The sequence below is a fragment of the Megalops cyprinoides genome, chromosome 9 (assembly GCF_013368585.1).
Source record: "Megalops cyprinoides isolate fMegCyp1 chromosome 9, fMegCyp1.pri, whole genome shotgun sequence".
Lineage (NCBI taxonomy): Eukaryota > Metazoa > Chordata > Actinopteri > Elopiformes > Megalopidae > Megalops > Megalops cyprinoides.
Window position 1 is genome coordinate 31,943,656 of NC_050591.1, and position 22,533 is coordinate 31,966,188.

The 22,533-nt window shown below is 45.5% G+C and overlaps 1 protein-coding gene across 1 annotated transcript in view; it reads right to left on the reverse strand.

Annotated features, from left to right (window-relative positions):
• Positions 1-20,899, reverse strand: part of robo1 (roundabout, axon guidance receptor, homolog 1 (Drosophila)) — a 325,278-nt gene extending 304,379 nt beyond the window's left edge. The window contains exon 1 of the mRNA XM_036536220.1: positions 20,755-20,899. The gene's annotated coding sequence lies outside the window, so the exon portion shown is untranslated. The remainder of the gene's footprint in view (positions 1-20,754) is intronic.
• Positions 20,900-22,533: the final 1,634 nt, after the last annotated feature.

Consider the following 22,533-nt stretch of genomic DNA (forward strand, 5'->3'; position numbering starts at 1 on the left):
GCTACTAAACGGCATGGTTTTTTTTTTTTTTTTAATCCAGAAGCCGGCCTGCAGAGCCAAGAACCCTTCAGCAGAGCCAAGAGGCAGTTTCTCTGTCCCGTTCTGCTTACTGCAGGTGCCTCATTATCCAGACACAAAACCCAGTGGGTCTGCTCTCATCTCAGATATTACAGAGGAGTTTGTGAGTGTGAGTCTGTGTGTGTGTGTGTGTGTATACATCTGCGTCAGTGCACTTGAGGCACTGCTATTTAAGAATTGATAAGATAACTGCATTCAAAACCATTACAAAGTCATATTTTAGCTGGACTGATCTTGCTCAAGGCAGCATTGTATTTATTACTCAAAAGACAGGTTCACTCCAGCATTTCTACATTTCTGTTAAAGATTCAAAAGCAGTTCTGACTTTTCTAATTTATTTAGCATCCACACTTCATAACCCTGTCTGACAATTGGAAAATCTCCTCAATGGGTAGTTTCAAGAGCAGTTTAAACTTGCAACTATATAAGCTGAACATTGAACACTGAAGACCTGTCAAATCTTTTTTGTATACAGTTGTTAAGCTTGGTTGCAAACTGCAGACAGTGAGAAAAACACGACCCTTTCATTATGTGTGTCAAGTAGCTCAAACGAGGCACCTCACTGTCCCTTGCTGTCTTCCTTTTAAAACCTCGGGGCGCAGTGCAATTCTCACACGTCTGCACCACAGGCTTCTCCCACTTCCTCTTGCTGTCTGTCTCTGTCACTTTCTGACATCATAAGGGGAAAAATGACAGACTTGGTGTCGAGTAGGAGCCGTTACAGGACGTCTGAAGAGATTTGTATCAGTCCAATAATGGAAAAGATGAACGCGGTAAAGGACATGACCTCTTCCCAAACTAAACTGCCTCAAAATGACAGCAATCACCCTCATTTTGGTTTAACGACAAGGACCACTTCTGCTCCCTTACACCGGTATCCCTCGCCACACAAATGATAAACATGCACTCCAAGATGCCACTGACTTTCATTAGTCATGACTGACAAGCGAGCTGGGTGTGTGCGTGTATATATAAAACATCAGAGATTCAGACTCCCAGACCTTCTTAGGCGATGCAGCCACAGGCACCTGTCATTACCGAGTGCTCGGTGAGTACACTTTGGCAAATGAGATCCCCTCAGCGGTGCGGAGTTTTGCGCTTCCGCCCAGGCGTCTGTGTGGATTAGCGCACGGGGCCGCGGCGCCTGCCAGCACCCCGAGACTCGGAGCTGCGGCGATAAAAACTGACAGGAGGAATATCGAAGTTAATTGCCCGTCTCAGCTGCACTTTTCGGAAGATTGGGGGGGGGGGGGTCTTTCACAGCGAGAGATGGGGAGGGCCACAGGTGGCGGAGTTTTCAGAGTTTCACCTTCCTCTAACACCGCCGAGAACTCCAGGGCCGTCGGCACAGAGGGAAACAGGATCGGGATTTCCCAGCATGCACTGGGGCTGGTCTTCTTCAGGGCTTCCACGTTTTCATTCCAGCACAGTAACGGATTAAGAAATGAAGCCAGAGAGGGGGTCCAATCAACAGCTTTTCGCCTGCCAGAGCTGGGTAGAACTCCACAGGTGGGCACCTGCCCTGAATCCGTTATCTATTCCCGCCTTGGAACAGTTCATAAACTATTCATCAGGGTGTCAGTCTACAAGAGCACAAAACCACATCCCATGATATATTTATACACAGAGCTTCCATATGACAGAAAGACAGGTCGTCTGATAGACAGGCAGACTCAAAACAGCTGGGAAACACAGAAAAATAAAATGGTGGGTTAAGCACCTCCTCTGTCTTTATCTCCCTCTATCCATCCCTTTCTCATTATATTTCTGTGCCATCTGTCCTACTCTCAATCTTTCTACAGCTCATTTTATTTTATTTTTCAGTTTCTAGCTCTTTACATTATTCATGGTACCCATTATTTGGTTCACAGATTTTGTACTGACAGAACTGAGGTCAAGTACCTTACTCAAGGGTATAAGAGCAGTGTCCCACCCAGAATTACAATCCCACAATTCAGAGCTCCCACTGTTATTTCTCACACTACTGTCCTTCCTTCCTTTTTCTCCTGTTACCCGTCCCTCATCCTCCGTCTCTCTTCCTCCAGCAGCCCTTTGAGCTCATGACCCAACAAACAAGATGGAGTGACGGGAAAGGGTGAAGTGTCAGTTCTACCTATCAGAGGGAACTGACAGCGAATCTGTGTGATAAAATTCTCAACTGTGCCAACTGACCAACTGACCAAGTGAACCAAATGGCAGTCATCTCAGCCAGAGAAGAGGATAGGCAACATTCTTGCACGGTGTCCAGCTACCTGTGATTGCAATAGAACACTCACTCGGTTACAGATTGTGAAAGCTGCATCTACCCAGCAAAGGATCTCTACACTGAAACCAAGACTCATTGAGCTCTGTGCTGCTGATAATGAATAGCTGTACTACTACACAGACACATGCATGCAGGTCAACAGAAAACATTGTTTCATTGCAACATCCTATTCATCTCACTAATCTCACCGACACAACAGCCTAAGAAATAATGATTCACCATTGGTGGAATGTATGGTCTTACACTGACACAAGATCTGCACAAAAATCAAGGGCAATTAAGGTTAAAATGCAGGTAGATCCTGACCAGAGCCAGCAGTGGTCAAAACGCAGCAAAGCTACCATCAGTGCGGGTGTAATGTTGACTGCGAAGAAGGATCTGATCACTCTCTCACAGATTTCACCATACTTCTCTAATCCGGATGGATTTACCACAGTAGCTGTCTGAGTAGGAGCAAACAAACCTTATTATACATATACTGTAATTAAAAGAACCGAATCATTTGCAAACCGAGTGATACGTACTCATAATATCCCAATTACACATAATTGACATTCATTTAATTTGGTAATAAGGCAAAATAGCTTAATCATAGTCAATGCGCTGCAATGATACACAATCTATAACTAATGAGGGATGAGGATGTGCTCTTCTTTGTGAGACTGACTTGATGAAGAGATGCATACTGATAGTGCAGCTGTAGGAGTGGCTCCATTTGAGTGCAGGAAATATTAGTCACACGTAGTGCTCCATGTTGCCTATCCTACCTGCTCAGATTTGTGTGTGTGTGTGTGTGTGTGTGTGTGTGTGCTTGTCTCCTCGATCATCACAATCATCTCGTGCCCTGTCCAGTCCTCAGTGACTCTGCTCTCCTGTCTCTACCCTTTTCTAATGACTTTACAGGATAGATAATGTCTGTCCAGCTATAGACTGTAATTACTGTAATTACTGTAAGTATTGCTTCATGCATCCACTTTTTTGTCCTCCCCTCTGCAGGACAGTTAAAACAGTGCTGCCAGCTCCTTGTTCCTGTCTTTGAGTGCAGTGAGCAAACATCCGTGAAAAACACAGAGCTTAATAATCAGTTGTGTATGCGTTGCGTGGAGTGTGTTTTCATACTTGACTAGAATTAACTCTCAACTCATGCTCTGAAAAGTTAAATTTGCATTAAGTGGCTTGTTACAGTAGCCAGGAGATTGTGCCAAGGTGGTAATTAATTGAGTGGGTATCTATAGGAAATGCACCACTGCATAATTTGTTGTTAAGATTTGGAGATAAATCAGTGGGGCTGGGATGAAGTCTGCTGGGATGGTGCCCATGTTACTGAGTCCTGATGAGGATGAGCAGACACACACACACACACACACACACACACACACACCCCCGTACGCCAGCCCGCACGCTGGCACACATGCCCGCACACATGCATGCACGCAGACACACACACGCATGCGTGCGCGCACACACACACACGCGCGCACACACACACATACACACACACACGCACACACACACACGCATGCAAACATGACAAACGCAGATTCCTAAACACTTGAGAAGGGTCAGGCAGGCAGAAAGTGTGTCCAGATACAGGGGAGAGTAGAGGACAGGAGTGGGAAAGGGAGGGAGGGAGGAATAAAAATATAACACAGTACAGCAGAATAGAAAGGGAGGAGACAGGAGGGGCACAGGGAAGGGAGAGGGAGAGAGCAAGACGGAAGGGGAGTGAACGGAAGAGGAGAGGAACAGAGAGGGGCTCAGGACGGATTGCATTCCATCCTCCCCGCTTCAGAGGCCGTGCCCATGAACGACTCAAATGGCCGACATGGATTAATCTTACCAACCTAATGTGACTGACCTGCCTTGCACTTCAGTTCAAATGAAATTGTCCAGAATGACCCGGTGCTCCTCAAAATGAGGCCAGTGTAAAGTTCTGTACCCTCAGAAGGGAGACTATATCTTTAATATTTTACAAATGATAAAATAATATATAAATAATATTCATTGTCCCTTGTTGCTTGTGATTAATTTCAGTGTATTGTTCGTGCTGCTGCATGCTTTGGTATTACAGATGTGATCCTTGTCATACCAATAAAGTAGGCTGCGTTGGCTGAACAGAGATGCAGAGAGAGAGGTGGTGAGGGGGCAAAAGCATGAGTGAGGGCCACCACTGCAGAGAGACATGATGTGATTTTTAAAACGCTCCGTCGGCCCTCTCCGGGCATGTATGAATCAGAGGGCATGACCTGAGCTCACTACCGCGCCACCTGCATGGGTTACACACTCACCTGTGTGATAAGGGGGGGGGGGAGAGAGGGGTGGGGTGGGGGGCAGGAGACAGGATGCAGTAACCGAGGACAGGACGAGGGGGAAAGAGTCTCTGTATAGAACCCCCCCCCCCCGACACCCCCACCCCCACCCAAGCTGTGGCCATCTTTTTTCCTGTGCATTATACATTCTCAGGGAGAAGCAGAGGTGTTTGCTATGGAAATGGATGTAAATAGAGTCCAGAACCTCTATAAGCGGACTGCCCCCGCGTCAGCAAGTTGACCAGATGGGGGTGGAATAAAAAAAAAAAAAAAAAAACTAAAATAATAAAAAGGGTATTAAGGGTATAAAAAGGAGACCAATCACAGACTTGGTTAACTCCGATCATAAGGCCTGTCCAGTGACAGCTTATTCCTGCTCTCACAGTCACTACATTTCCAACACCTCTTGGTTCCCGGACTGCAAGCCACTGTCTTGGAAAATTGTATGTAGTTTAACTGTATTTCATCATCTCCACAGGTGGGCAATGTTCCCTGCATGGATAGCTTGCCCTGCTGACTTCACTCCATCTAGAAAGGGCTATGTTGTAAATGCTTGGCCTTCCATACTGCATACTTATATCTGATGCGGGGCATCTGATTGGTCATCCTCCTGTCAGTCACACACATCCCCGGGCAAGGACAGGGAAAGGTGCAAAAGGGTGACCTTTAGATGCTGTTACTGGACCGTGGCACAGAGAGTTAATCCTATCACAAATAAGCAACGCCTTAGGCTCAACCATGAACGTCTCATTTATGAAGTACTATACCAAAGTAAAACAGTATGACCCTTTCCAGTCACAGAAGGTATCCTTTTTTACAGCTGTGTGTGCTGGGCAGGCTATTGTATCGACAATTGCTCCTAACTTAGCGGCTAACATAGCTAACAGTAACTGACCAACAGTGCTGCCAACAGATTAGCTTGCATCATTTAAAAAGAGGTGATCATGATATCCAATGTCTTGAGGTCTTTTATCGTGCGGACTCATCTTCTTGCTCATAAACCTGTTAAGGAGGCCAGAGATCAGAATTCTGAAAGCAGTGAAGTACACACGTTGGCTGACGCTGATTACAGGATTGGAGGTGGGCGACAGAGGGGAGAGGAGGAAAAAAAAGAAGCAGTGATCCACGGAGCACAGCATTTGTTTGAATCATCCTTAAAAGCTTTGTGGGGATTAATTATCGCTTGCAAGGCATGTGGGGTTATGAAAGATGTCTGAGGTATTAGAGTCCATTAAACAAGCTCGGTGCTGTGGTGGTGGGTGGAGGGGGCGGGGGGGGGGGCATGATTACACGCCTACGAAGCGAGGGGCCGTTGGATGTGACCCGGGCGGCCGCCTTTCAAAGGGGAAAAATGAACTCTTTTTGTGCTTCGGTTCCATTTTTCCCACACAAGCGAGACATGGAGAGAGAGCGATGACACTTCACTTAAACCCACTTACGCCTCCTCATAAAATACAGACCTCTGCTCTCTGTACAGTGTCTCTTCTCATCTCTTTGCGGCTCTCACAACTCCTCCAAAGCTGAATCCAGCATATTTCTGACTACATGGCCCCCTCTCCCTTGATCTGGCAACTGCATTAAGAACTGTTGTGTGTGTTACGTAAATAAACTACTACAAGAATGATCTTGACGAGGGTTTCCTTTTTGAACATATGATGCCAAACATCAAACTTTGATCAATCAATATTCTCATTTAAATGAGTCCACAAATCAGTAAAAAGTTTTATATAAGCTGTTGAACTGATCTAGTCGACATCGACATCAATGGTCATCATTATTATTCACGGGAACAAATCACTTTTATGGCAAAGAGCTCTGGTTCTAAGGGCAAAAGCATATTTCAAATACAAAAACACTCTTCAAATGTTTAAATAAGTTTTTAACTCTCCAAGCAGCTCTATATCAAATGCTTGTGACTTACTAATGCAGTGATCCCCCATGAGCCAATAAACTTAGATTTATAATTTAACAGCGGCACTTGTGTACTTATTAAATAATTACAAAAGAAGCGCCATCCTACAGAGAATTTTCATTGACTTTCTGTGGCTCCTTAGACACTGTTGAATTGAAGTGGACGTTTCCTTAATAGGATTGTTGGGGGTGACCAAAAATAATCAATCAAGACAGTTACAGTAAATTGTTTTTTGAGCTGCTTACTGCCTGTGACCACATTATCTTTCTGCTCATTTGTGCCAATGTTTAGCAGAGGATTGTACTAGGGAATTCTATAGCGTACAGACTGAAGAGAGTTGCAAGAAAGTTGCAAAAACCTACTTTCCTTGCAGATGAGTGCCAACAATCAACAATCAACACAGATGGTTTGCACGTATTTAAGTGTGTATATAAATGTGTATATAGTAGAAAAATAATAAAAGAAAAATATATGTCCAGTAAAATTGGTCAGATTGTTGTTTTGACTGGATGAGTGCAAGATATAGAGGAAAAAATGAGAGAACAACTGTGTGTGTGTGTGTGTGTGTGTGTGTGTGTGTGCACCTAAACACATCGACACAACCACACACATCCACACACACTCACTCACAAACAATTCCCTGTCTCACCCTTTACCTTTCTTGATATAGACAGATAACCCCTGTCTTCTGATCCTGAATCTACATTAGGTCATTACATACTCAGGGAGAGGCCCAGAGGAGCTCCTGTTCCATTGCCGCTACCCAGAGGCCTCAGTGGGACGGCCATTTCTACGCCGGCGCGGGACGGTCCAGGTGGAGTCATCCGTCTTAGTTACCCTGACGCCGGGGCGACTGACAGACAGAGAGACGAATGGAGAGCCGGCCCACACAATCCCTGCTCTGCTGTTATGATATTGCATTAAGGGAACTAATAGAGCGCGACGGAAAATATTGAAAATATCAAAGTGGGAGAGAAGCCGGGCGAGGCCGGCGGGGAGTGTAATGGATGACACGGTAGCTGTTGTTTTTCGCCATTGGGTGAAGGTGCATCGGGATGGGGAGGAGGGGGGTGAAGGGGGGGTTACTGATGGTCTCTCTCGGCACGGCTGCAGGGCCCTGACCTTTGACCCCCTCCCGGGTGTCAGGTGGACACGGGAGCTGGTGCACGCACAGATCACCTCGTTTTCAGAGTCGGGGACGCGGCCAGATGGGGAGCGGGAGCTGCCGCAACGCCGCTGTCACTCAGCCTATCGCTCGCACTGTTTACAGAGGTGTCAGTCAACCCGCCACACTCCCCCCACACACACACCCTGTCCTGGGGGGACGCCTGGCCACTGGGACGATGCAAAAACAATACCCCTCGCTGTCAGTACTCAGCAGGACAGGGGATTGAAGGACACCTCAGGGAATTAGTGCAAACATCCAGGCCGGTCCCTGTCAGTCCGCGGGGCACCGGGAGACTGAGTGTGGGTCAGACGGGGGATTCCCCTTGTCTGTGCAGCTGTGGCTCCACATGGACCGCAGGGAAGACTGAGTGCGGGTAAAGTGGGGTCCCTCTGTTTCCTCTGGGGCAGTGCATTCCATCTCCAGGCCTCATAGAGAAGAAAAGGGACTCTGGGAAACAGGATGTGGCAGGTTTTCTGTGGGCCAGCATTATGGAGTGAAGAACCAGCTGATGGAGCTTTGAGCAAAACAGTTTGATTTTTTGGTTGAAGAGCAAGATGTACCTTTGGATCTATACCTGAGACAGCCTGAGTGACAATTCAGTCGCTCCTACTGTGCAAATAATGAGATGTGTGTGTGGGTGTCTGAGCGTGGGTAACCTTTTTTGGATGTTTGCGTTTTGGCCCCATCTGACAGTGAGAACAGGACGCAATGTAAGCACAGACAGACACCACCTTGCACCGTGGGCAGACGAAGGCTGACCTGTGCCCTTTGACCCCCCGAGGTCACTTTCCGGGGTCCTGTGTTAAACCCTGCTCAGGTGGTAAGACCGCAGAACCCTGCCTTCGACGTCGATGAGAATTCATTTATACAGACAAACGTCAATACGACAGAAAGTTCCTCTCTGGTGTGAAATTGAATGTGGGGGGGGGGGGGCGGTTTGAGAGGGAGACAGGCAGAGAGATGAGAAATGGGAATTCAATCAAGGCGGGAAAAAAAGACACTGAATCAGCCGCGGCTGTCGATAGGTAGCATTAAAGAGGCCGTGCCTGTCACTGCAACAAAAGCCCGGGAATCCTGAGGCAGCTTCTCCCTCCCACAATCCCCCAGGGCAACTGCGCGGTCCCTGCCCACCAAAAACCGCTCCCCAGTCCCCTGCCATGAATACCAATCTCTCTCTTATGGTAATTAAAGGGGACGAATTACATTCATCGGGCAGCAAAGTCAGATTGTTAACCACAGAGGCAAGATGGGGCAAGAGGCTGGTTTCTCCACACAAGGGTAAGGATAGCCTCAGCCCCAGCCGCAGCCAGGAAGAGAGTATTCATTCATTAAGAGGCCAGGGGTTGTGGGCATTATAGCCTCCACAGACACAAATCCCTTTCTCCCGCTGTCTCTGCCCCTCCCTCTTGCTCCCTTTCTTGCTCTTTTGATCCTGCTGTTCTTGTTCTCTCCCTCTCTATGACACCTTCAGTATTCACTCTCTCCAGCGGCCCAGGCTCCAGGCTGCGGGCTTCAGAAGCTAAGCGCCACAGTGGCTGTTTTAATTTACACACCGAGTCGAGCTGCACCCCCCTCAGGGTCTCCACAGGCGGATCTATCCTGCAGAGAGCGGCAGAGGCACTGACACACACATAAACACTCACACCTGCGCACATGTTCATGCACACACACTCAGTCACTCACTCGCACACACACACACACACACATACACACACACACTCACACCTGCGCACATGTTCATGCACACACACTCAGTCACTCACTCGCGCACACACACACACACACATACACACACACACTCACACCTGCGCACATGTTCATGCACACACACTCAGTCACGCTTAATCACACTCACTCACTCACACACACACATACACACACACACACACACACCTGCGCACATGTTCATGCACACACACTCAGTCACGCTTAATCACACTCACTCACTCACACACACACACACACACACCTGCGCACATGTTCATGCACACACACTCAGTCACGCTTAATCACACTCACTCACTCACACACACACACACCTGTGCATACACATACAATCACACACATACATACACACACACACACACACACATACACCTCCACACACACACGCATACATGCACACACTCACACCTGCGCACATGTTCATGCACACACACTCAGTCACGCTTAATCACACTCACTCACTCACACACACACATACACACACACACTCACACCTGCGCACATGTTCATGCACACACACTCAGTCACGCTTAATCACACTCACTCACTCACACACACACATACACACACACACACACACACACCTGTGCATACACATACAATCACACACATACATACACACACACACACACACATACACCTCCACACACACACGCATACATGCACACACTCACAGCAGCACATGTATGCAGGCAGGCACACACACACACACACACACACACACACTTGCATGCACGCACACACACAAGTGCATGCTTGTATGCATGTGCATACACACGTACACACGCACTTAAAGAGATGAAAGATCTCTTGCATCAAGTGAAAATATTTACACTGGTAATGCACAAACCTATACAACCTGTACAACCACAAAAATGCACAGCAATACGAGACTGACAGTTCCTGTCATTCCCTCGGCCTTCAGCTCCTGTATTCTCCCCTCTCAGAGCCGTAAGCTGTGCCAGGCTCGCAGAGTATCAGCTATCAATTCACAGGTATCTGCGAGAGAGTCACTGCACTTCGGCTGCCGTGCAAGCCGTCTGACAGAGGAACACGTGTACTCAACCGGCTCCTGCCTGACAGTGATTACCGACACCAGCATTTGCATCAATGATGTCAACAGTGTCTTGCGGCTTTGGAGTAAAAACAAACAGCCACATCCAAAATAGAGTGCACTCATGAATATCATACATACGAAATTCCGAATGCTAAATGTTGACAAAGACAGGCAGCAAGGACCAAGCCTGACGGTGACCTTGAAGCGATTTCATTCCGCTCATTCTGGATTAATGACTGATCTATTTATTTGCCTTGAGATCTTTATCAGGCTACCTCGGCAATGATTTATATAAAGGTGTGTGTAAGCAGTTGTCGGGACAGCCGACCGAATGCCGATCTCATCCCATCTCCTCGCCTTCCTTATCATGAGGCTGCATTTGCTTCTGAGAACTGATCAATTCAATAATGGAGGACTGGCACTTTCTACCGACTTTATCTGGAGGGATGTGTGTGTGTGTGTGTATGTGTATGTGTATGTGTGTGTGTGTGTGTGTGTGTGTGTAAAGGGGTGGGTGTGGGGGGGGTTAAATTCTCCTGGGAGAGATATCAAGCTCCTCGTCCTCACTAAACAGTGACACATCACATCTGTGCTAAAACACCAGAAAAATCCTGACTTAAAAGCTGTTTGAAAAAGCGCCTTTGGATGAAAAATACCCCAATTACAAAGCTGGCATCCCCTGCTGGGTCTCAAGCTGTTTTCGTACATTAAAATCCACTAAATTATGCAGCAGGAACGCAAAATAAAAGACCAAAGAACGTTTTAAAAAAACAAAATGTTAGATGTCACTTGGAAGCAGGAGGAAAGAGAGGGGAGGTGTCCGCCCCCCCTCACAACGTCTCTCCTCTCCATGACGACCCGAGGATGCTTCTCACAGGTGAAAAAAGCTTTGGGTCTGCTGTGGCATCACAGGGTGGGTATCCACGGAGACGGCGGAATGCAAGCGGCACCCAGGTTCCGTGTCTCTCACTGAACAGGGTAATAGAGAGGTGAGAGCACTTTCGTGGAGGCCACACCCGGCCTGGTGAACCAGAGAGAACGTGTCACCACAACTGTAATGTAGTTCTGCGGTATGAAGTCACCGCGTTTTTAGAATCACCGAGCCAGACGACTCTGCCCAAGAGAATCGCACAGGATATGGGTTCCGTGTTATAAGCCACACTCATCCAGCCTGTGTGTTGAGATTCCCTCTCTCCTGCCACTCAGTCATTCTCACTCTCTCTTTGTCCTCTCCCTCACGCTTTCACTCACTCCATCACTTTCCCTATTCTCCTCCCCTGAAGGGCTTCTGGCTCACACCACATATGGCTATGGTCGGTGTCACCTCTGATCTTACTAGAAGCACACAGTTGGGGCAGCTTAATGGAGAGCCCTTATAGCTGTGATTTATCTGGAACACAAAAAGAAAGGCAGAAGAGGAGCGTCTCGAGCATTACACTCCTGCCTCTTTTCGTGAAGGATGCCCTTTGCTCTGCCGAGATCTGAGCCGTGAGAGGCTCATTGCTTGAACGCTCCACTGTAACGAGGCCGCTATAAAGGCACATCTCATCTATAGAAAGCCATTTACTACAGTAAATGAAAGGTTAGAGGCAATGAACTGCTGAGTAAGAACCGTCTGACCGCACTCTGTGAATCTGATCACTGCGGTGCATTCACCAGGTGCCTCTGCACTGAAACGCTAGTAAATCTGAAGCAGGTCCACACTTGGAGAATACAAATTTGACTTACCCCTTTTTTCTCTTAAACAGGTATGTAAATTCATGTAGTATTTCAGAATCAGAATCAAAATCAGACTTTATTGGCCAAGCATGCTTCTATGCATAGAAGGAATTTGAGTCGGGTTCCAGTGTCTCTCATAAGTGCTCGCAAACAAACACTAAACAACAGCAATGTTAGAATAAACAGCAGCAGCAGCAGTACAGGACACATACATGAAATAAGTACAGAATAAATGAGGTCTACATAAATAGGCTATTGCACAATGAACATGAGTTCAAATGTACGAGTGCAGTATGTATAGTATTGTATGAGATTCCCGCACACAGTACGCACAACTCACAATGACCAGATGACAGGCAGCTGGGAGACAACAATCTCGGTGAGTCACTGCAGAGAAACCATGACTACTGTCCTTGAAAATATTCAGTAAAATGTGTCAGCGGAGATAAAGTAAGTGGTCAAAGAGCCGACGCAGCCTCTGTGACACGCCATGCCGGGATCTCATCACTCAAGCTCGGGATTTGACTAATTGACTCGCTGCGGAGAAGATGTCAGAGGAACAGACGCGTCACTGGGGGGACCCCCGCCACCCCCCGCGGCTGGTGACGGCCGCGTCTGGCCAGAGTGATGAAACCCGCTGTCACGCCGTGTTCCGCCACTCGTGGGGGGGCCACGGGGGGTCACGGGGGGAGCAGGGTGTCATCAGGGGGAGCTGGGATTGCTGGGCCGGAGGGCACAGGATGGGGAATATCATTAAAACAAGGGGGGGGGGGGGATCCATCAAGGCCTCCATGAAAGCGATCGCATTCCGATATCGAGCTTGACAGCGGGCAAATAACTCCTCTGTCCCCTGACAGCCTTGGGCGATTCAACACCTGGATGTTTGCGGAGCAAACGTTCGGGATTGCGTTTGGATTGTTTTTCCCACCAGGACAGCCCTAAACACTGATCGGAGCAGGCGTGCAGCTGTTAGCTTTTCTCTCCACCTTACCTCCACTCCGGAGAACACTGTCAAACACATCAGAGACAAACGGGAAGAAAAGTGACCTGCAAGCTTGCTGAGTTTCATTCTGCTCTGTTCCACAGCCCCAAAGCCTGGGCTTTCAGAATAACAGTTGGGGTTGCGCTTCACTGTTCAAAATCAGCATCACAGGAGTGAAAGAAAAACCCTAAAAAGTGCCACGCTCACCTATAAATAGTAAACTGATGGAATGATAAAGCTTAGTGCAGAAGATGCCTATAAATGATTGCTGACAACGGGTCCAGTGATCCAGTGAGCCTTGCACAGAGACATTGCAGACACGCTGTTTTTCTTTTATTTATTTATTTATTCTTTTAGCAACATTGGATTTAGTTTCTTGTTCACTTTTGGCCACCTTTACCTTCCTGATTAAAACATAACTAATCTCAGTGGATGAAATCTAATGTCCTCCATTGCTCCACCCCCCACCCCCCCCCCCCCCCAAAGTAGTAAATTCCAATTTTACCGATAAGCCTCAAATTTGCCACGGAGGCATATCTTTTCCGTCTCTTTGGATTATAGAGATTTATCCCAGCTATGGGAGACATGACCAGGAGCTCGCAGCCAGCAAGCCATGCAACCGAACAAACACGTGCAGAAAGGGAGAGAGTGAAGACAAATTCATGCTGCCTACGTTCAACACCACGGTTCTGCTCTCCTGATCCCATTCTGAATGTACTTTCTTCTTTAGGGCTGCTGTTTTCCCTCGGGTTGTACCCTGAAAGCCACGCCGAGCAGTCTTGAAAACTATCCAGGCGTGCCAACGCCCAAGATCAGCATTGCACCTGTCAAATACCTCCAGGACAGGTAATCAGGTACCCCAAATATTTACCTTGGCTGTGAAAGAAGCGTGGAAAAAAAATACATTAGGCCTTGTGTCAATCAATAACGTAATAAAATTACCCCTGTCTTAAAACACGCATCCATGCCTGCACTGAAGCCTTTAACAAAATCATTACAGAACCCAATGACCCTCTCTGCAGCTACAAACAAATTGTATTATTTTACCATAAATAATGCATACTCACATTTTATTGAAATTCAATGTGATTCTTATTTATACAAATGGAGGTTTCACCATGTCGGCTGAGGCCTAGAGTTCCAGTGAATGCCTTCCCAGCACAACTGAGTGGGTGGAACTCCTTTGAAAAATGACTTGCTGAATTAAACAACTGAATTTATTGATGAATTGGGCTGAAGCTGTGCAGTTTTGTCAGGAATCAATGAGGTCATGAGAAAAGGAAAGAAAGCTACAAAATGAGAAGTATCATGTAGGTTTTTAAAACAAGAAGAAAATTGTGCATAACCTCCACTAAGCAATAAGTAAGAGTATATCTATGTTCATCTCTACATTTTTGGTTTAACTGTCAAAACAAGTGTGTTTTGCTACTCTGAATGTTTATTCTCATAGGATATGAAAAGCAAGGTGACACCAACAAACGTTATCTGTGACCAGGAATTGGGTACAGGAGATAAACTGTTTCTGTGTTTGCACGTTACGTTCTGATTTTTTATACTATACATTGCATGTTATATACTCTGAAATTTAAAGCAGCATTACTTACAGTTGACTGCCTTTTTCAAAATACCTACGACAGACTCCTGTCTATATATATATCCATCTGTTTGTTTCTGGGTTGCTCAGTTTGCAAAGCATTTGTAGCCTAGCGACTTTTGGCTAGGTCCCATATTGCAACGCTGTATTATCATTTTATTGTGAATATTTGAGGAGATAGCAGCGGGCAGGAGGAAATATCACGCTGTGATATTATCACTCGGGCTGGATATTGCGATACAGGTGTTTGCGCAGGAGGCAGGAGAATAAAGTTCAGCTGACCTGGGACTTATGCATCATTCATCTAACAATCACAGCGAAGTTGGATTTCAACAATAGCAGGGCAAGGCTGAGCACAGCTGAGGCAAAGACAACCTGCAGACAGACTGACAGATGGACAGACAGTCAGAGAGATGGTCAGTTGGGAAGACAACGCAGATGGATAGATTGATTCTGTGTGTGTGTGTTTCATTACTGATTGCTTTTTCATTGCCTTTATTGTGTGTTATTGACGTGCTGTGTGTCTGGGATATGCTTAAGGAGCATCATCACTTTACGATGTCATCAAAGAGAAGTTATCACGCTTCCTTCCTGACACCACGTCGTCAATCACCTTGGAGACGGAATTCAATCACCCAATCAAGAGGGCCTCCACGTTGTGGCCGCAAGCATCTCCTGATGACTCACAGAGACAATACTGCGTGTAGAAATTACTCTACCATATTAGTGTCACTTATGATTTTCCTCCCCAGATTACTCTCTTGAAATATCACATCCTCAACTGGAAATCAGCTCTTTTAATGCATCTAAACAAAATACAGTTGTAGGATTGCCTGCATCCACTGGCACATGCATGCAAATGTGCATAGACTAACAGGAACATGCATACACGCACGTGTGCACACATGCACGCAGGACCTACACACAACCAGAATCAGATCTGCCCAGATGTGATGTATCCTTGTGTTATTCCAAGAGAATATCCAATGGTGAAATTTAAAATTGGCAAATTTTGACAAAAAGCAGAAGCATACTGTGAACACTTTCCTCCTTCACTCAACAAATTCCACCCCCCATTCCTTAAAAAAAAAAAAAAAAAAAAAATTCTTCAGGAAAAAAAAAGTGTTTTTGCTTGGCTTAGATGAGTGCCCCCAGATATAAGCCTTGATGGTGAATTGAATGATGGAACTGGAGATTGCAGAAGGGGGGGGGGGGGTGAAGCAAGGGAGAGCAATTTTTTTTCCATTCTGGATCAAAGAGGGCTTGGACCCTTCTGGATATTGAGACCCTATACATCACAGGACAAAAAGAACTTGGCAGTGGCATGATTTGAAACAAATGCGGCGATTTAGGGGGCGCATGTTCACAGGCCAGTGGAGAAAGTCTGGCGCCCGCAGGAAGGGGGGGAAACGGGAAAACAGGGTATTTCCGTTCCGGTCTGCGGACCCCAACACGCTGTATGCCGAGCAGACGTGTCGCCCGGTCTGAGGAACTCGGCGAGGAGACTGACACGCCGCCCGGGATCACGCGAAGGGGCCTCGTTACGGGAGGATCCGGAGGCCGAGCATAAAAATGGGGATTTTACAGCAGACTGGGTTGCCTGCTGACAGAAATTCCTCCCCCTCACACCCCCAGCCCCGTCTTTTAATCAAAATTCCCCCCGAATACGGGCGGGCGGATTATTGTCGGTCACACCTTGGTGCTCTCTGGAGAGGGCCACGGGAGAAGTTTCACTTTGCCTGATGACTGCAGTCAGAGCACCTGTGGCTGAAGAGGCTGCAGTGTGGTATGTGTGTGTGTGTGTGTGTGTGTGTGTGTGTGTGTGTGTGTGTGTGTGGGTGGGGGGGTGTGTTTCTGATACTCTGCAACATCTGCCACTATAATGTGCTACATGCATGCATTTAGCTCATACGAGATGAGCATTTTGTGTGGATGTGTCACCATTCTTTTCAGGGGTCAGAATGGGGAATCAGATCATCAGAGATGTGGATGCTGTGTGAAATCTTTATCTCTTGCCCGTAGGAGGCGCCAGACTCAGAGGCTGTGGTTTGGAGGCTGAACAAAGTATGGCCTCTCGTTAAAACTACGCAAAAAGCACAGACAGCTCCACTGCACACATAGATTAATAAGGAGGTGCTTTGAGCTGCGAAAGCCCAGCACCGCCATTCAGTCTGCAAATCTACAGGGCAAAACACACATGGTCAGCAAATCAACAAGCCAAAAGTAAACAGCATCACCAACTAGCTTAGCTACTATGATGGATAATTTAACATATTCGCTTCAGTGTGCAAGCTTGTGCTCACTCTGACACTCACACACACACACACACACACACACACACACACACTCGTGCACGTGCACACACACACAAATGCACATATGCACATGCGTGCACACACAGCAGTGTAAATCACTCCCTTGATCCCCTGCTTACTGCATACTCCAGCATCAGCAGAACAGAGGTGCCAAGGTAAGACCCCCTGAAGGAGAAGAAATACTTCACGGAAGAATTGGCCATCGTGTAACACTGTAACTCTATTAGCTGGCCCCACGGGCCTTGCAGCCCCTGAAATGGACAGGAATAATCTAACCTACCAACACTTGACAGGAATATCGCCACCAACACCCCATTGCTCAGGATCACAATTACAGATTTTGCAATCACTTCTTCAGGTCAGGAATCAGGCAATACTAACATGCAGTTGGAAGGTGAAAATGTATCCTATTTCCTGTTTATTATTATTTTTTTTTTGTTAGGCACTGGAAAACATCCTGACACAAATTTTGGTTTGCAACACTATGAATACATCTCTAAAGCAAATATTCGCTCAACAAACTGTTTTTAATGATGATGTCAACTCAATGCTCATTCTGCTGATGTTTTAAAATTAAAAATATCATAGAAAACTGAGATGTAAATTGCATTTAACACTAAACAGTCCATGGTTTGTCTCCATTGCAACCACTTTAAGGAGACTATTTGTCTGTGGTCCTGCACCAATGGAAAGCCATGCTCCAGCAAGACTGGATTCAATATGCCTGATTCACGGCTTGGATACATCTCATGCTTATGAGGTGATGTCCATTCACTCTTCAACAACAGGTTATGCATATAATAACCAACAAGAATAATATGCATTATTTTTGTTGGATATTACGATTAATACCACTGATATTTTGCAGCAGCATTATTTATTTATTGCTTTGCCTGACAGCTCATCTGTAGAACATTTGCCGAACACTGCAAATCATGGTACAGAATACAAAGAGCAAATCAAATAAAACATAACCCATCTCTTACAACTCCTCGAACGGCAACATAGACGTCTTATCTACTCGAAACTCAAGTCCTTTTGTTCAGCCTGAATACGAATCATAATCATAACCAGATATGGACTATCAGTGCAGCTAAGGATGGCAGAATGAAGTGGTTCAGCTTCAGCCTGCAGGTGATTAGGGCAGAATAATAATGAAACTCCGCAATGGGGTTTAGGAGGGGAGGGACTGGTACATGAAATGCTATGAAGGATAATGCTTTGAGCTGGACAACTGCAGGGTGGGAGATGCTGACATTACTCCACATTATGACAACAAAGCCAAGCTCTTGCTTTTTTAAAAAAAAAAAAAAAAAAAAAAAACATGTCTCTTGTGGTGGTCAGAGCCTTCTCACGCTAGCCCTCTAGAGGCCACCGTGGTTCAGCTGGGGTGTAGGATGTGGGCGTGTGATGAGATTGTGTGAAATTGCACCTTGTGAAGAAATGGCAAACAGACAGTGACATTTCCCTCGAGCTGAGCAGAGATATTAACTGTGGTGTGGTGACCGATGGCATTTTGTCCAAGTCTCCCGCTTTTGTGCGGGAAGCCAGCTTTCTGAGGGAAGTCAGGTTCTTCCATAAATGTGCGCATGGAAGTTTTAAGTACTTGGAAATGTCAGGTATCTGCTCTTCACCATGAAGGTTGTCAGATAGTGAAAGTGGGGTGGAATCTGCATTAATAAAAATGTAAGTATACTGGAACAGATTGCTTTAATGTGGAAAACAATATCTGTTAAATTTGACAAATTATTCAAAATTTTGGGTCAAGTCCAGAGATTTTCTAAACAGTGCGTGCAAAACATTTTGTGCATTTTATGCAAAAATGTATAATAAATGTATGATAAATGTATCACAATCAATCGATCTATCTATCCCACTCATGAATTAATAACGTCTTCTACATGGAAGTAAAACGCATCCACGTTCAAACTTTCAGCACCTCGTTACTTGAACAGCTCCCGCGGCTCTCGCCCTTGCGCGCAACGCTCGCGGAGAGCTATAACAGCGACCCCTCAAAGACCGCAGCTCCGTCTGAGAGGCACAATGCGATCCCCTGCTCCACAATGAAACCCCTTTTCAGGTCGAGATGAGAAGCAAACAACCCCCGAGATCAATCTGGGACCACCCACACCATACATTCGGGGTGCAATGCTATTACAATACATTGATTGGGATTTTTTTCTTAATTGGGTATTAATGCGGCACTGCTCACTTTTCACTGAAGCGATATTCGCACAGGAACTCACTGTCGGCTACCATATGAACCGAATTCGCGATAAAACACGAGTTCGGGTGCAAGCGCTTTGTGGGTCAGTATTTCATCTGCCAGCTAAATCCCTTCGCAAAATGTATTTTGTTTCCGTTGACATAAAATCCAAATGTATCCTTAAGAATGGCTGAGATGCTAACTGTCTGTGATAACTCTACGAGCTGTCCGTTTCATTGTTTTATCTCAAAATGGTAATCATCTCTCTATGCTGCTCCTGTAAGCCAAGAAAGAACTCACAAAAGAAACCTTACACTTTTGACCAGACCCCACTGACAAAATTTATCAGAAACCACGAGTGGTTATTACTGAGAACCGTAAAGGACACCGTACGATGTCACAAAACAGCAGCTAATATTACATGCTGAAACTATGTTTTGAAAAAGGCCGCTAAAGCTCCGTATACATCACAAAAAGGTGATTAATCAAGTTCTAACAGTTACGCTATATTAACAAACTGTCTCCCGTGCTGGGCGCACAGCGAACCGCAGTGGAAATCGAGGTGGATGAGGTTTCTTTAATGTCGCTGCGCCTCAAAGACAAGCTCGGGACGGCCTCTAATGGGCAAAAGGAATGTTCCCCAATGAGTTATTCTTCATCAATAATGCACTCGGCTCGATCCCACGCAGGGCTTCACAGAAACTGCTACCAGCGGATTACTTACACACACTCAAACCCTTGCAACGCTGGTCTAAAAACCTCAGCTACGGACGACCTCACGAGAAAACACAGCGTTAAAAGTAGATCGAAACGTGAATACCCCTTTCTGATGTTAATTTAACATCTGCAAAACAGGACACGAGACCTAATAGTAGAACACCGATTAAAAAAAAAATAACGGTTACTGACACCGTTCATTCAACAAAAATGTAGGGCGGAGATCCGGCTACATATATAGTGAGACGTTATTTTCAGTTTGTTCATTTTGAAAATACCATACGAAGACCGTTCAAATTTGCGGTCAATAATATTTCACTTTAAGGTCGCTTTAAAGTTTTGCAGGCCATAATTGAGATACAATCACTGGTTGGGAACGAAGAGGTTTATCTTGATTACCATATTTATATCTCTGTGCAAGAGTTTTTATTTTAGAGGGTTTGGGGTTAAACTGTGCATTTTAGCTGTCACATTGAGTGTACGTTTTCATTAATTCATACTGAATTAGATAGGATTTACCACATCATATTTTACACCGTTAAAATACAAGGCTGTATGTTTTTTCTTTTTTTACGAAAGCACACACCATAACTTTACCATTAAGCGCTTCTCCGACGCGCTGTAGGCAATGAATAAACCTTCACAGGTTGCACAAACCAACCTGTGCAACGAAGACAGATCAACTTCGTAGAAAAACGTAACTTACCCGCGTGTCCCGATTTTCCTTGCGGTTGCTTGTTTATTTACCTCTAGTTTAACCTAGAAATATATTTGGTCCATGTCGCCAATTGGATCTCTGCAACTTTCCTGTAAAGATGCCGCAATTTCGGAGCTCAAACACGCCAAAACAAATAAATTACGAAAAAAAATCAAAAGAACTGACTGAAAAAAATGGAGAAGATTTGGTAGTTTTCTCTTTGGTGTTTGATAAAAACAAAAGGAGCGGATTCCCAAAGCAAATCAAGATCCCGAAAAGAACCCTAATCCCTCCGTAGATGGGAATCGTGAACCGTTATCTGTGGCGGTGTTAATGCAGAGGATGAGCGCGAGCGCATACAAATCGGTCCATGTCTTCAGTCCTGCAGCGGGCGGCGCGCTTCCGCGGGGTCCTAAAGCTGCGCAAAGTCTCTCCCAACTGTAGATCCTGATTGCAGCCTAAAAACTTATTAAAAATAGAGCTTGTGCTTCTCTGTAAACTGGAAGGCACTTTATGGTGGCGTTGCATGGTTTTTTGAAGTTTTTTATTGCGATGTGCACATAGGAAATTGAGGATGAGGTCCGGTAAAAAATGAATTAATCATACAATATCAACAATAGAACATATCCCCCAAAAGAAAGCAAAAGAACACGAGATTAAAGGAAGGGTTGAAATGGCTCGTGGACCTCTCACGGATCACAGACAATACTTTTGCTCCGCCTGATTAATATAATATATATTTATTACACGCCCGATAATTCGGTAATGAATTACAGAAACTAATTGCAGTGATTCTGCTTGCCATGCCTAGCGTTTTCAAGCAGTGATTATATACATTGTACATTGTCCTAGACGCTGAAACTGTTTTGTTTTGAAAGCTTCTTCATTACTTGAGAGGTGATATGACACTTGGCCATTCATGTTATGCCTGAGGAGGAAGTCCCACTGCCTAATTAATATTTATCTTGAAGCGGTTGATGGGAAGCGCATTCTATTCTACAATTACGTCACAATCCCTGCGATCGGCAGGAACTAAGAAAGGGCGCGAGGGCGTAGTTTTATTCATTTATTTATTTTTATACAACGCAGACTCCAAAAACCGGAATTGGATTGGCTGAGACGTGACATACGGGACGCTGTGGGGCAGAGTGTATTGAGTGTGCCTTGAATCACAAATAACCACAGGTGAATTTAACCCGTCGTGAACAATTGGTTAGCTAAAATGGGACACTCACGTGCAAATGCACAAAAAAAAGGATATTGCATAGCAACCAAACTTGCAATCAAGCAGTCTGATACTGGCTAAATTCTATTTTTATTGGTCTGATTTATTAGCATAATTTCAGCAGATGTTCTTCATTGGCACATTTTTTTCATGGGAACCTTAACTAAAGTCCATTTTTAATTATGATGATTAACACACATAATGATTCCATTTTGCCCTCATATCTATAATGAAATGTTGCAATCAATAAATAAATAAGGTGAGATCTCATTGAAAAAGGTGCTTCTCCTTGGGTACAAACACAGTAAAGAGATCGGTTGATGCTAATTTAATTTAAAATGAGGGGTCAGAATGATGTAGCAGCCAAGAATACAACAATATGATTATTGTATGTGTTATAGTTACTATGATTATTACTATGATAATGATGATGATTATGGTGGTGGTGGTATTACTGATAGCAGCAGTAATAGTAGACTGGTTCTAGCCTAGTGAGCAGCGATCTATTGTCACACCCTACCCTCCAGCCAGACCACTTTGCTCCACTACCTCTGGCACACCAG